Here is a 12,511-nt window from a genome sequence, read left to right as displayed (position 1 = left end):
TTCCTTTTTTCCCCCTCAGTAAGACAATTTTTCCTGTGTCCAGTTGTTGGAAAAGGAAAGGAACAGCGGCCGTAGCATAGCATGTGAACAATTGCGCGGCTATTGTTCCTAAAGCACTTGTGCAGCAGGTCGTTCAGTGATACTGGGATTAGGATTATTACTATTATTTGCAATTAAAAGTAGAAGCAGTGCTTGCGACTTTGCAAAGAACAATTTGTATAATACAAATGTTGTCATTTCTCTCCGCTGTCTATGTGTGCAGCGGGTGTTTGCAGTGTGTTTTTACTCAGATAAGATCCTGAAGTCTGTCGCAGCATGTCAATTGTCTGCTGCTGACCCCAGTCCTTCCCATTTTTGTTCACTTGGTGACAGAGGACCACAGGATTTGCCCCCTTAACTTCTGGGTAGGGCGTTTGTGACACACGTAACTACCACGACTCTTTGTCACAGCCCCAAGCATTTCAATCTCGGGGGTTTAGCATAACATGCAATATTGATCCTCTCTTTTTTTTTTGGCTTTGAAAGGTTGGTGAAATTGTTTGGCTTGTGCTGCCTGTCTGAACGTGTGTCCTGTTTGTACCGGGAACATGAAGTTGGTATAAGCTGCACCCCAGATCCAGGCAGTCCTGATGGGATCTGGGTGGGCTAATGGTCAGATTAGCAGGATCGACTAATACCGCAGACTTGCCAGCTGCCTGCTAGCTAACATGACTCATCTTGATGTACACTAGTGCAAGTACTAGCCAACTCGGAACAAGTTTTAAATAAACAACACGCAGGTTATTACCGTGCCATCAATGTCAATAGGAAAGCTTTGTCAGATACAGTATGTAATTAGATCTTCTGATCTGTGTACAGGATTTCTATAGGTTCACAAGTGCGAGACAGAATAATGGTCTTTACAGCGGGATAGTGAACGTGAATGGATAACAACCATTATTTTCAGCTATTTATAAACCTGCTAATGCGGATATTTAGGTGAGGCGCTAACATTTGCATGCAGTCGGCTCTCGTGAGACCCTCTAAACTAAGATAAATGACATGTAAAAGTCATGCATAAATGCTAAAATGCTTTTAGCTTTTTTGACGACATCTATTGGGGAAACATGGGTATTGCAGGGAAAAGGCAGACGTATAATGATAATATAAATAAATTACATAATTTGGAAAAGGTTGGTGTGCCGGATTAAAAAGCTGAACGGGCCGCCTCCGGCCCCCGGGCCTTAGTTTGCCCATTGAAAACGTCTCCTGAGGAGAGCATCACATTGTACACAAACTGGACAAGGAATTCGATGCATTCGGGTTCAGCTCGCCAAAAAGTCAAACCATGCTCCTTGTTGCCCCACTTATCCCCACTGCCCTAGAAGAGAGGTAAAATGACTCACAAGAATGAGTGGTAAAGGATGACAACCTATATATTTAAAAATGTGCGCGTAACAGCAGGCCTTGACGTACTCCTGATGATAAATGAGCAATATTTTGGAGAATCAACAAAAACACCGCTCGCCATTAATGTTTGTTTTGACTTAGAGCCGCAATAATGTCAAGGATTACCATTTATCCGCTGTTGTCGTATTGCCCGTGCGGTACAATTTAGGACACGCACCTTATCGGGAGTTTGCCTTGTTTATAGTCAGTCAAAACACCCAGAGACACAACAGAGAAAAAAAGTAAGAAATGTGTCAGGAATCAGTTCAGTTCACCACCGAGGGTATCTGTGTCACGGCCTCACACCGTAGCCCTGAGTGAACTGGACACGGTCTCACCGTGTTCAGTGCTGTTGTGCTTTGCCTTTCACAGTCATTGAAGGAATGCATAATGGTCCTGGCAGGACGTTCGATATTCACCATGGAGAGACTGTGGGGTTTCCCTGATCAGTCGCCAAAACCAGCACACAAAGCATGCAGCAGTTCTGCCAGAGGCGACTCAACTGTGGGTAGAGAGTAGGGTGGCTACGGTCTGGCCCCCAGGACCCTGCCATTGTGGAAATGTAAGTGGGGACAGTGTCTGAACGGCCCGAGTTGGAGCAGAAAACTTCGGATGACCAAAACTATGAGCTTCAAATAGCTGGACCCTGGGAAACATAGCTTGTTCTTTAAAGGATGTCAGAAAGAAGCCAAGAAGAAGAAGAAGAAAAAAAAAACAGAAAGCAAGAGAGAATGTCAAATCGGAGGCTGCTGTTACTACAGACATCAGCAAGACTTACAAACTTTTTTTCCCCACATACATCAGTGTCTCTACATCCATCTGTCATACCCGCCACTCATCGCGTGTCACTTTACTCTGCCGGAGCCTTAGCTTGCTAACAGAGTTGATAACTGAGGTACCCGTGGCGTGTCACCGCATAACCTCCACCAGCTGAGTGTCTGAGTTGTGACGAGGATGATGAGCCTGTGGTATCAGTGGCTTGTGTCTCCAGAGGCCCTCCAGACCTCTCTGTTTAAGCAAAGCCTAACTAAAGGCCCGGCCGTAAACAGTGTTAGCAGAAAATATCCACGTGACGCTACTAAAGTTTTTTCAGGCATTGTTTCGTGGAGTCGAAAGCAGATCTCAATAATAGAAACGCGCGTAGCGTGACAGAATAAGCTGCGTATCATTTTAACTTCCTGCTGTTTCTAAATCCAAGGGTGGTAATTGTGGTGTAATTATATGAGATTTTAATATATACTTTTAACATAGAGTTTTGCCGTATTATATATAGGATATAGGCAGAACGCAAAATAAGTTAGTTTGATTTTTTTTTTTTTAAGAAACTTTGAAGTAACAGAGAGATGTGTTGATCCGCCCGATCTTCACAGATTCACGAATAGAAAAGTCAATGTTGCAGTCGGCGACTTGACTTCCCCCGATACGTCCTGTCACCTCTGTCCCTTCACAGAGGAGTCATGTGTGTCGGTCGAGCCAAAGGGTTCATGGCTTAAGGCTCAGTGAAAAGTTAAGCCCGTAACCTCTCACTCTCTTTCGCTCCTAACCCCCGGGACTTCACGCAAAGCAAAACTCAGAAGCTGGGACCACTTTCCAGCTCCCCCCCCCCCCCCCCCACCCCCCCCACTGCTCTCCTCAGCTGCGCAGCCATCACATCAGCACTATAACTCTATTAGGCACAGCTCCAGGACACACTAAGCAACCAATAGTCCACAATGCCATCATTGTACGTGGGGATTGTAGCCATTGTGGTTGATGCTACAGGATTTACCCCCCCCCCCTCTGCTCCCGTGCTGCGACCTTCACCTCCGACCCCGACTGCCTTCTCACATGCTCTGGGACTCGGGGCTTGGGTGAGGCTTTATGCCTCCTAGGTCTTAAAGGCTGGCTCACAATGACCGGAGCCTGCTAAGTGGCTTCTTTCCACTGAAGCAGTGTCGGGATGAGTCAGGTTAGTGTCAGCATGGAAAGGGGGGGACGGAGGGGGGGGTGGCAGTCACAGTATGGAGTTGTGGTTGGACTGATTGACCCTTCGAAAAGGTCACTTGGAAGGCATGAGAGGAGAGTAGCTGACTAAATGGCTCTTTTCTCTCCTTCTACCCCCCTGGCCAGGGCAAAGACTTTGTATGGTTATTTATGAGTGTGTGGGAGAGCGAAAAAAAAAAAAAAAAACCACCAGCCCTCTTTGTTGCGAGAGCTTGGATGGGCTGGGGCTGGGGCTGGGCTACAGGGGCCTGTCATTGGTTCGGTTCTGTCATTTAGACTCGCACATGCACGCACACGCAGGCACTCGCAAACTATTAAGAACCCCTCTCAGAGCTGCAAGGACAGAGGAGAGGACTCTGTTGCGAGGCAGATTTGTAAAACGAGGTGTGCGTGCTCCGCACAATGGCCGTCGGCGGTTTGACAGACGTCTCCGGGGGCTTTGACGCACAGCAAACTTAGAAAAAGGGAGGTTGTTTACATTTGGTCTGAACAAAACGCTTTATGTGACATCACTGTCATATATGTTGAAATGACTTCTGGGACTTCTGGGATTTACGGCGGTTATCCTAGTATTGTTGGGGAGAGTATTTATTCGTTCCCACCAGTTTGAGTACACACATTGATGTATATACATTTTAGTATTTTTTCTAGGGGTGGGACCTACCAGTTGCAAAGACAGTACTGGTAGATCATGAGCAATTAAAATATAAAAAAATTAAATAAAAAAAATTAAATCTCTACAACTAGATTAGCAACAATACAATTATATATATATATATAACATAATTATCTACTAATAACAATAAGTCCATGTTTTTCCCCTTTGTTTTCATGCAAAAAAGCACAACTACATATCAGACATATCCATATTTGCCCCCCCAGCGGGCCGATTTTGGCCCGCGGGCCATATGTTTGACACCAGCAATATGAAGTTTATTCAGCTAATATGGCTAAATATGCATTAAATATTATCAGTGTAGGTGGAACAAAACAACAAAGCAGAAATAGTCCAAATTTAGGACATAACAGGTTGGTTACATTTCAGTGCTTCTAAAAACAATGCATTTGAGGCTAGTTTTTTCTACTTAAGCCAGTTACGAAACACAGACTCGCCACCAACGTAGTTAGAATTGCTCCCTGATCCCTCGTCAGGGCGACACATTCAACTTAAAAAAAAAAAAATTTAAATACAATTTTCACCAAACCAAAGCCAAGCAATGCATTTTTTCATCCTTTTATGCAGATAACAAACAAACTTTAGGTACATTATCACCACCTACAGGGCTGGAGGGTGTATAATCAGTGTTATGGACATACAGGGCTGGAGGGTGTATAATCAGTGTTACTGGTTCACCATGGAGAAAACATACAAACTCCATACAGAATGACCGTAAACAAAAACTGAAAAAATGAAGTTTTTTGTTTAGTTTTAGGTCAACATTTCCATCCAGAAACACCTTGCTCTTGCTTAGGTCAACATTTCCATCCAGAAACACCACGCTCTTGCTTAAAAATAGATAAAAAAAGCACTAAGTATTGGCATAATCATTAAAGGAGACGACTTTGTCTTTTACTTTTCAGGAAATCCCCGCACACTACAAATATTAAATTATACAAATATTATCTTAGCGAGTCACATAATCCTTATGAATTTGATCTTCTTCTGCAGAATTTAGCTTCATTTCCCCGAAAGTGCATGAATCCAGGGTTACACACCAGTTTTTTTGTTTGTTTTTTTTTTTTTCCTCTGACAAAGTTAAATTGGGCTTAAGTTTCACATTGAAGTCAAATGGTCATGATGTCATGGTTTGAGGACAGAATGACTCGGTTTGTCTGTTGACTGAGAAGGCCTATTCTTGCATGTTTGGGTGGGAGCGTAGCATATAATTGCAGAGTGGGATAGCATGAGGGGACGGGGGGAGGGAAAAAGTTAGCACGCAACATGATTTTTGGCCCAAAGTTGCCGGTGCGGGTGCCAGACTTGTCCGGAGAGCTGCTGCTGTGTGTGTGTGTGTATATGTGTGCACTTCGCCGGCGCTGCACCGCTGAGAGGCTCGCAATCTTCCAAGACACATCTTTCATTTGCACACGCTGAATAGCATTAGGTGAGCCCGGGGGCAGTTTAGGCCCGGGGACAGATCTGCCTTTTTGGACTTTGGTGGAAGTTGAAAAGTTGACTGTCTGTGTGTGAGCGCAATATTCCCCTGCCTGTGTCCCTTCTCGGTGAGAAACATTGCGTTGTTTAGTTGTCAAGGGAGCAACGAAAAAAACCGCGGTACATGTGTTGCAGCATTTTGAGGATTACAATGATCTCCCCAAAAAAAAAAAAAAAAAAAAATGACAGTAAAAACATGAGAATGAAAGGCTTTGTTGGCCTTTGCGTATCCTCCTCTCGGTGGGAGGTAAGAAAGCCAAGACCTCCAGACCTAGGCTAGCAGTGGTGGGTGTTAAAGGGAGGGCAGAGTGGGGTCGATGATGGTGGTGGTGGTGGGTGGGGGGGGTGTGTGTGGTCGCTCACAACTGCCTACCAGATGGACAAGCAAGCTCTGTGTATTTGAAGTGATCCTAAAGGATAACCTTGCAGGGACAGATTGACATTTTGCTGACGAAACAAAATACCCATATCTACCCCCTACTTTTTGCCCATGCACCCACATGGGCACGCTCCCATGAAAATACTACCGTAGAAACATTTAAAGGTTTTTTTTGTTGTTTTTTTTTGCTTACACAGAGGTATTTTAGCATGTCTTTAACACCCAGTAAGGAGCCATAACAATAGGAGCGTAGGACAAAAACCAAATCTAGGATTACAAACGTTCTGCACAAACAATGGCTGCACCAATGACATGCCCGAGTGAGGCAACCTTGAGCGAGTTAAAAAAACCGCCTTCTGCGTCACGGTCGAGGATTTACCTTGGCGATTTAAGGCCGCGTGTTTGAATGGAAGTACGAGCGGGCACGGACGTCATCGTCTCCGACCTAAGTCGGTGTTCCCGGTTTTATCTGAGTGCGGCATGAAACAACCGCACACAAAGCGGTCTTTGGAAAAATGCGGCTGGGGCGTGTAAAAAAGAACAAAACATTCCGTGTGGTGAGAGGGAAAGTGTAAATGAAACGATTAGGAGTCTGTTCTTTGAAATCTCTAATCTTCTGGCAGTTGGCTTAACTTCTGGTACACAGACCCACAGTCAAACTCACACACGTGAGTATCTATATTTGTGTTATTAATACAGTTTTGCGACACGTCCGTGTTCTAAAATACTCTAAAATACTCTTGTCATACCCGTTGTCATACCCGTTTCTCCTCTTCTCGTCTGCTCTCACTTCGGTGGCATTTTTACCACCATGATCTAACTTGAGATCGGAGAGACTCGACTGCTCGAAACTGCTGACTCCGAAGAAAAAGATTGTCACGGTGACCCGAAAATGCCACAGGCCGCTCATCTTATCTGATTACTGTAATCTGGCGGTCATGTTTTAGCTACTTCATGGCAGGACTGGTTTTGTCCCGATGTGAAGCGCCCCACGGAAACTAAAACAAAAGCAAACTCTTACAGGAAGTACATTTTCTCACACATTTTAATGGCCCTCTTTGTGTGTTTTTTTTTTAAGCACACGACATGGTATAAATTACAGTTACAGGCGTATGCAAAACCCTAACACGGTGTTCTTCAACCTTGGGTTCGCAACACCGCGTGGGGTCACCTGGAATTTGAATGAGGTCACATGAAATGTCTGGTAAATGATTTAACACATGAAATGTCTGGTAATTGATTTAAATTGATTATTATTATAATTATTATTATTATTATTATCCAAACACTTAGTTTCCGATTCCGATATCAACCGATATCCAGCAGCTTGCGCCAAAACTGAGGTAAACGTCTCAGGGTCCTACAAGTGATTACAGCGTCGGATTTATTATCGGAATAGAAAAACCGATAACGATACTTGCAGATATTACATGATTATGCTAATACCGTGCCGATAATGTCAGCCAGCCAATAATATTGGACATCCGTGGTTAATTCTCTTGTTTCACGTCTTACTAGTATAATGTAAAAGTGCCATTTTGATTACATAGTCCTAAAATGGAAAGTCCTCCGTGAACACAAACACCAGTATCTAGGTCAGCAGAGCGAACATTTGAACGGAACACATTGGTTAACTACGTCATTTCACAGAAAGCAGCTTTGGCTAATTACATTTCTAACGTACTGTATTTGCCACAGTCAGAATGGTCACGGGGTAAATTAGCACTTTGTTGCTGTCGTCTCTCTCTTGCCTTCAGACCCCCGGGAACTTGAGAACAAAATGAGAATCGAGACCGAGTCAATCCTGTTTGGTCAAATAACAGGGACAAAAAAAAAACAAAAAACGCACCGCCTGAAGGTCTCCGGCGCTCTTAGGGCCACCTTTGTGGGACAATTACAGCTGTAATCAGAAAGGGGGTGCGGGGTGGGGGGGGTTCACTTAAATGCTTAAATGTCGCTGGAAATGTAAGGTAAACGGGTCATTAACGGGGGCCGTGAGTGTAAAGACGTGGACGTGTAATGGGACGTTCTGGGGACAGGCCAGATAAACAAACAGACGGGGGAGGGCGGGCGGGAGGCGAATACACACTGTTGTGACAAAGGGGAATCTTCAGCATCACATGATCGCGGGGATGGTTTATGTGGCACGTCTGACCCTCCTTAGTTTGATTACACTCATCATGCGCAAATATATGTTAGCCGCAGAGATTCCTGCCTGTGCTATTTCGGTGAAGGACGCTCGTCTTTGACGCAGCAGATCTTTCCAGCTATCTTTTGAAAATGAGCAACTACCATACAGGGACACAGATGGTGGCTGTACACATGCTAGATTTATACCCTACACAAACTGAAACCCTATATTGAAATCTAACAATGATTTATTCCCAAACAAAAAAAAAAAAAAAACACCCACAATCTTCTTGTCGTCCCTACATGTACTGTGTGCACTCCGAGCTTATACTGGTGCTTACGAAGACAAAAAAAAACAAACAAAACACACACACACACACACAACTCTCTGGCTTTTTTTTTTTTTTTTTTTCCATATCTCTGTCTTTCCCTCCCCATTACCCTGGCCGCACTAAATTTTCCATGGCCTCTCATTCCCCAAAAGCTCTGCAAACGAAGTAAGTGAATGAGACAATCCGGAAATAGTGTTTAAGCCGGAGATGGTGGGAAGGAAAATCCCTGGACTGGTGCTGGCAGAGAGAGAGAGAGAGTGAAAGGAAGTAGGTGTGGGACACCGAGAGAGAGAGAGAGAGAGAGAGAGAGACTTTGCTATGGCCGTTTACATTTGAGCTTTTTACTGAGACTCCAAACCACATATGCCAAACTCAAGGCCCGGGGGCCAAATGTGGCCCGCTAAGCCATTTTGTGTGGGCCGGCGGAAGCCTTAAAAGCGAGTTTTTTGTTATTACACAGCAATGAACAATGTTTGTAGCTTGAATAAATAATAATCAATTGCAGAAACATGTATTAGCACCTTATAGTCTCTATTCTGTTTGTATCAGAGTCTGAGTGACCGACTATTTAAAAATATTTCCAGATTATCTTCAAATAAAGAAAGTAAAAGGATATGACTGGATTTTTCTTTGAATGAAGTCAATTAGTAACAATAAAGTACTTTTTTTTCACTGTTTCCCACTCCGACCCAGTACCAAATGACCTATGGGCTGGTACTGGTCCACGGACCGGGGGTTGGGAACCCCTGCTCTACATAGGTTTCCATTCACAACCGATGCTCTTACACCTCCATATGTTCACCTACAAAAACAAGTCTACCAGGAAAACACATTAATATCTTGGTGACACCACGGTAAAGGTTAACTTATGTTTATCCCAAAAAGGTCAAAGAGCGGTACGAAACGAGGACAAATGTCTCTGAGGAACCAACGGTGTCGTGCAGAAGGCTCCGGGTAAAGTTTGTCTGGAGTTTGTCAGGCCAGGAAAGAAAGTGAGTCAGCAGCGGGTTAAAAACTGCGTCAGCTGTGTTTTCCGAGCAGTATCCGAACGTCTCTGGAGTCCACCACAGAGACACTGGTGACCGGTCACCAGCAGCTTTAAACAGAGCTTTTTTTTTCTTCTGGTGGTAGAGGTTAAGCCAGTGCTGTAATACTACAGTGCATGTAAGNNAGGAATGTTCTGCCTCTGCTGAAAACCTTGTGCAGTGGCCTCTTGGCCGGGGTGGTAAATGTTCCTCCTACATTTGTAGGAGGATGTGGTTAAAACCTTACCCAAGCAGGCTGAGGCTCGGCATATGTGAGAGAAACAGTCGTTGTAAGGCCACCGGTCAATTCAAAACCGGTCGAATCAGGCTCAGATATTATTTTAAAACTCAAATGAGCCTCTGCCAAGCAAAAGTAAACAATGTCTTGTCACTGATCTTTAATGGTGTTTTACTTGGTGCCCCGCTCGCTGCCTGTGCAGGAGCCAACAAATGCTCTGCTGACTTTTTTTTTTTTTTTACAAGGGGAGGATGGCCTGCGTGAGTGCGTCTCACTATAACAGTCTGTAACATGAGCTGGGGAACCACACAACCGCTAAATCAGTAAAATGGGAACCCAGAGTCACTGTAATTTGGGAGAGAGCTGGTTAACCACTCCTCATAATGGATGGTGTTTCTGTTTAGCCTAAGGCGTTGTAGCTGAGGTCATATGCAAACAAGGCAGAGCCTGCGTCTACGATATTTTACAGTGTCAAATGATTCGCTCCGTGTGTCGTCCTGTACATGAAATATTTGTTGTTTGTCTCCACGAATAATTGTTTGGCGAAATCTGCGATGAACTGGCTACGCGGGGCTCGTAAAATGAGGTCCGTTAAGAACTATGTAACACTGTCGGCCAAATACCTGTTGCACCGATACGGTCCTATGTAAAACGGGCTGCAATTGGCTGAAATAAAACAGATGTGAATGTTTTTAAAAAAAAGGCCCTTTCAAAGTAAGGCTCAGGAACCACATTTGAAATGTTCTTGTTTGCTTTTGTAAAGTAAATTTTGAAGGCATTTTTGATTTACTAAGATCAAGGCAAAGTATGGAAGGGCACCTAAACCTATTTTATTAAGGTTTTGTGTTTTATTTTTAAAATTATACCATTTTTGATGGCTTTAAAGTCCTTTTACACAAAGCCTGAGATAGTTTTGATTATCCTTAGGCTTTATGTTATTTGGCGCAGGTTTAAACCTTTTAACTGTTACTGTTAATTACTTAGTTATTCATCCTATGGCTATGAGACATTTGTGCTAATTGATTTGGCACCAGCAATAATCTAATAACACTGTTATTTACTATTTTTGCTATATTATTAGTTTGTTATTTATTTATTTGGTCAACTTCCTCCTTCTGGAAAGGACTGTGTGTCAGGCCTGCAATGTTTCATTGACATCTGTACGAAAACAGTATGGTTTGCATGAAATAATATTGTAAATTTACAAGTATGGTTTGCATGAAATAATATTGTACATTTACATTGATATTCATTTGATATTCTAATTTAATATGTCATATTGAGCTTTACCTATTTCAGGTAAACAAATGTTTTCAATGAAGCTAGCTTTGACTAGTTAGAGTTAGCCAGGGTTCTTTTCCCCCATTTTTTTCTGCTTCATACAAGAACTATAAGTTTTAAATCTGGAATCTGTTATGAGGGCTTTTTGGTCAACGTCATCATACACATTTGTGTTTCAGACTGTTACTTTCAAGATATACAATATCGTGTGCACCACATGACATCTAACATCATTAAATATATACCTAAGTATTAGAAGAGTGGAGGCCACGGCTCTCAAAGCCTTTTTTCACATAACAGGATTAACCGTTCCCAGAAACAATCAGCAATTGGCATGAAAGTTCTTTGAATTTAACATTATCTTCTTGGAAATCAATCTTCTGTTTCTTTTTTCATAATATTGCAGTTTAATTATTTGTGTCTGTTGACATATATCATACATATATATATAAAACAATAGTTATTTACAGCGTTGTGTTGACGTCAACATTTATGTGATTGTAATCAGTTGTCACAGGTTACTTTTTGTTGCTATCCCTTTAAGGGATGACGTCATTATCCTTGCTCGTCTTCTCGACTTTGCCACATTTCTCAGTGTTCTGCCCAGAGACAATTAGTTAATTCACCAGTGTATACAGTGCCACCTCCTGATGCACGGTTTCACCAGCGTTAGTGACGAAGACACACCTCTCACAGGCATGTTTTCACTTTTTAACGCCGTTGTCCTTTAACACGTTTCCCGTGTGAATTGAATAGTATCACTGCATTGTCCGTATTTTTCCTTGTAACATGACATTCAGCCATTTTAACAAGGGCTGGGAAAATGTTTTCTTGTCCGTTATTGATCCACTCCTCGTTCATGCTCAGCCTACGATAATATTAGTATTTGGTGCCACCTAGTGCCATAATTGAATAACGACGATTTTTCATTTGCTAACAAGCTCTCTTGAATAACGACGATTTTTCATTTGCTACACAGGGCATTTGTTCACAGGGCAAATTTATTTAAATATAAATAAATTTCAATGTAACTTACTTCATTAGTACTACACGTACTAACTCTATTTATTTTTTATTATTTAATAATTTATTGAACATTAGCCAACACCAGTATATGTTACTGCTTAACCTGCTCCGAACCGGTTAGCTCAAAGAGCTAAAACTTCAGATATAACGTTGGTTAAAGCTACAGCAAAGAAGTCAAGACACTTTTTTTGTATAGCCAAAATTCACAAAAACACATTTTGCTTGATAGTTTTGACATAAAAAAATTAACTATTAACCCAAATCCCCTGTAACTGTAAAACGTAGAGATAGTCAAATTTATACTAAACAATATGATAACAGAAGGACAAAAACGGTTCTTTGCGTGCTTTATTATGCGTACTTCCTGTTTCTTTCGAAAGTTTCTTTTCTCACCACTATTGCAAAAATACTTGCTGTAAGTAAAGGATTTAACTTGGTTCTCAAAACATTTGTTAAATATTTCCTTATACGTGAATAATTCACCAATCACCTAATCATGACACAACTACTGATACTGCTCTAAATGAACAAAAC

Source organism: Cynoglossus semilaevis, chromosome 20 (genome assembly GCF_000523025.1).
Source record: "Cynoglossus semilaevis isolate Cse_v1.0 chromosome 20, Cse_v1.0, whole genome shotgun sequence".
NCBI classification, from domain to species: Eukaryota; Metazoa; Chordata; class Actinopteri; order Pleuronectiformes; family Cynoglossidae; genus Cynoglossus; species Cynoglossus semilaevis.
Note: the sequence above shows the minus strand (reverse complement) of the source record.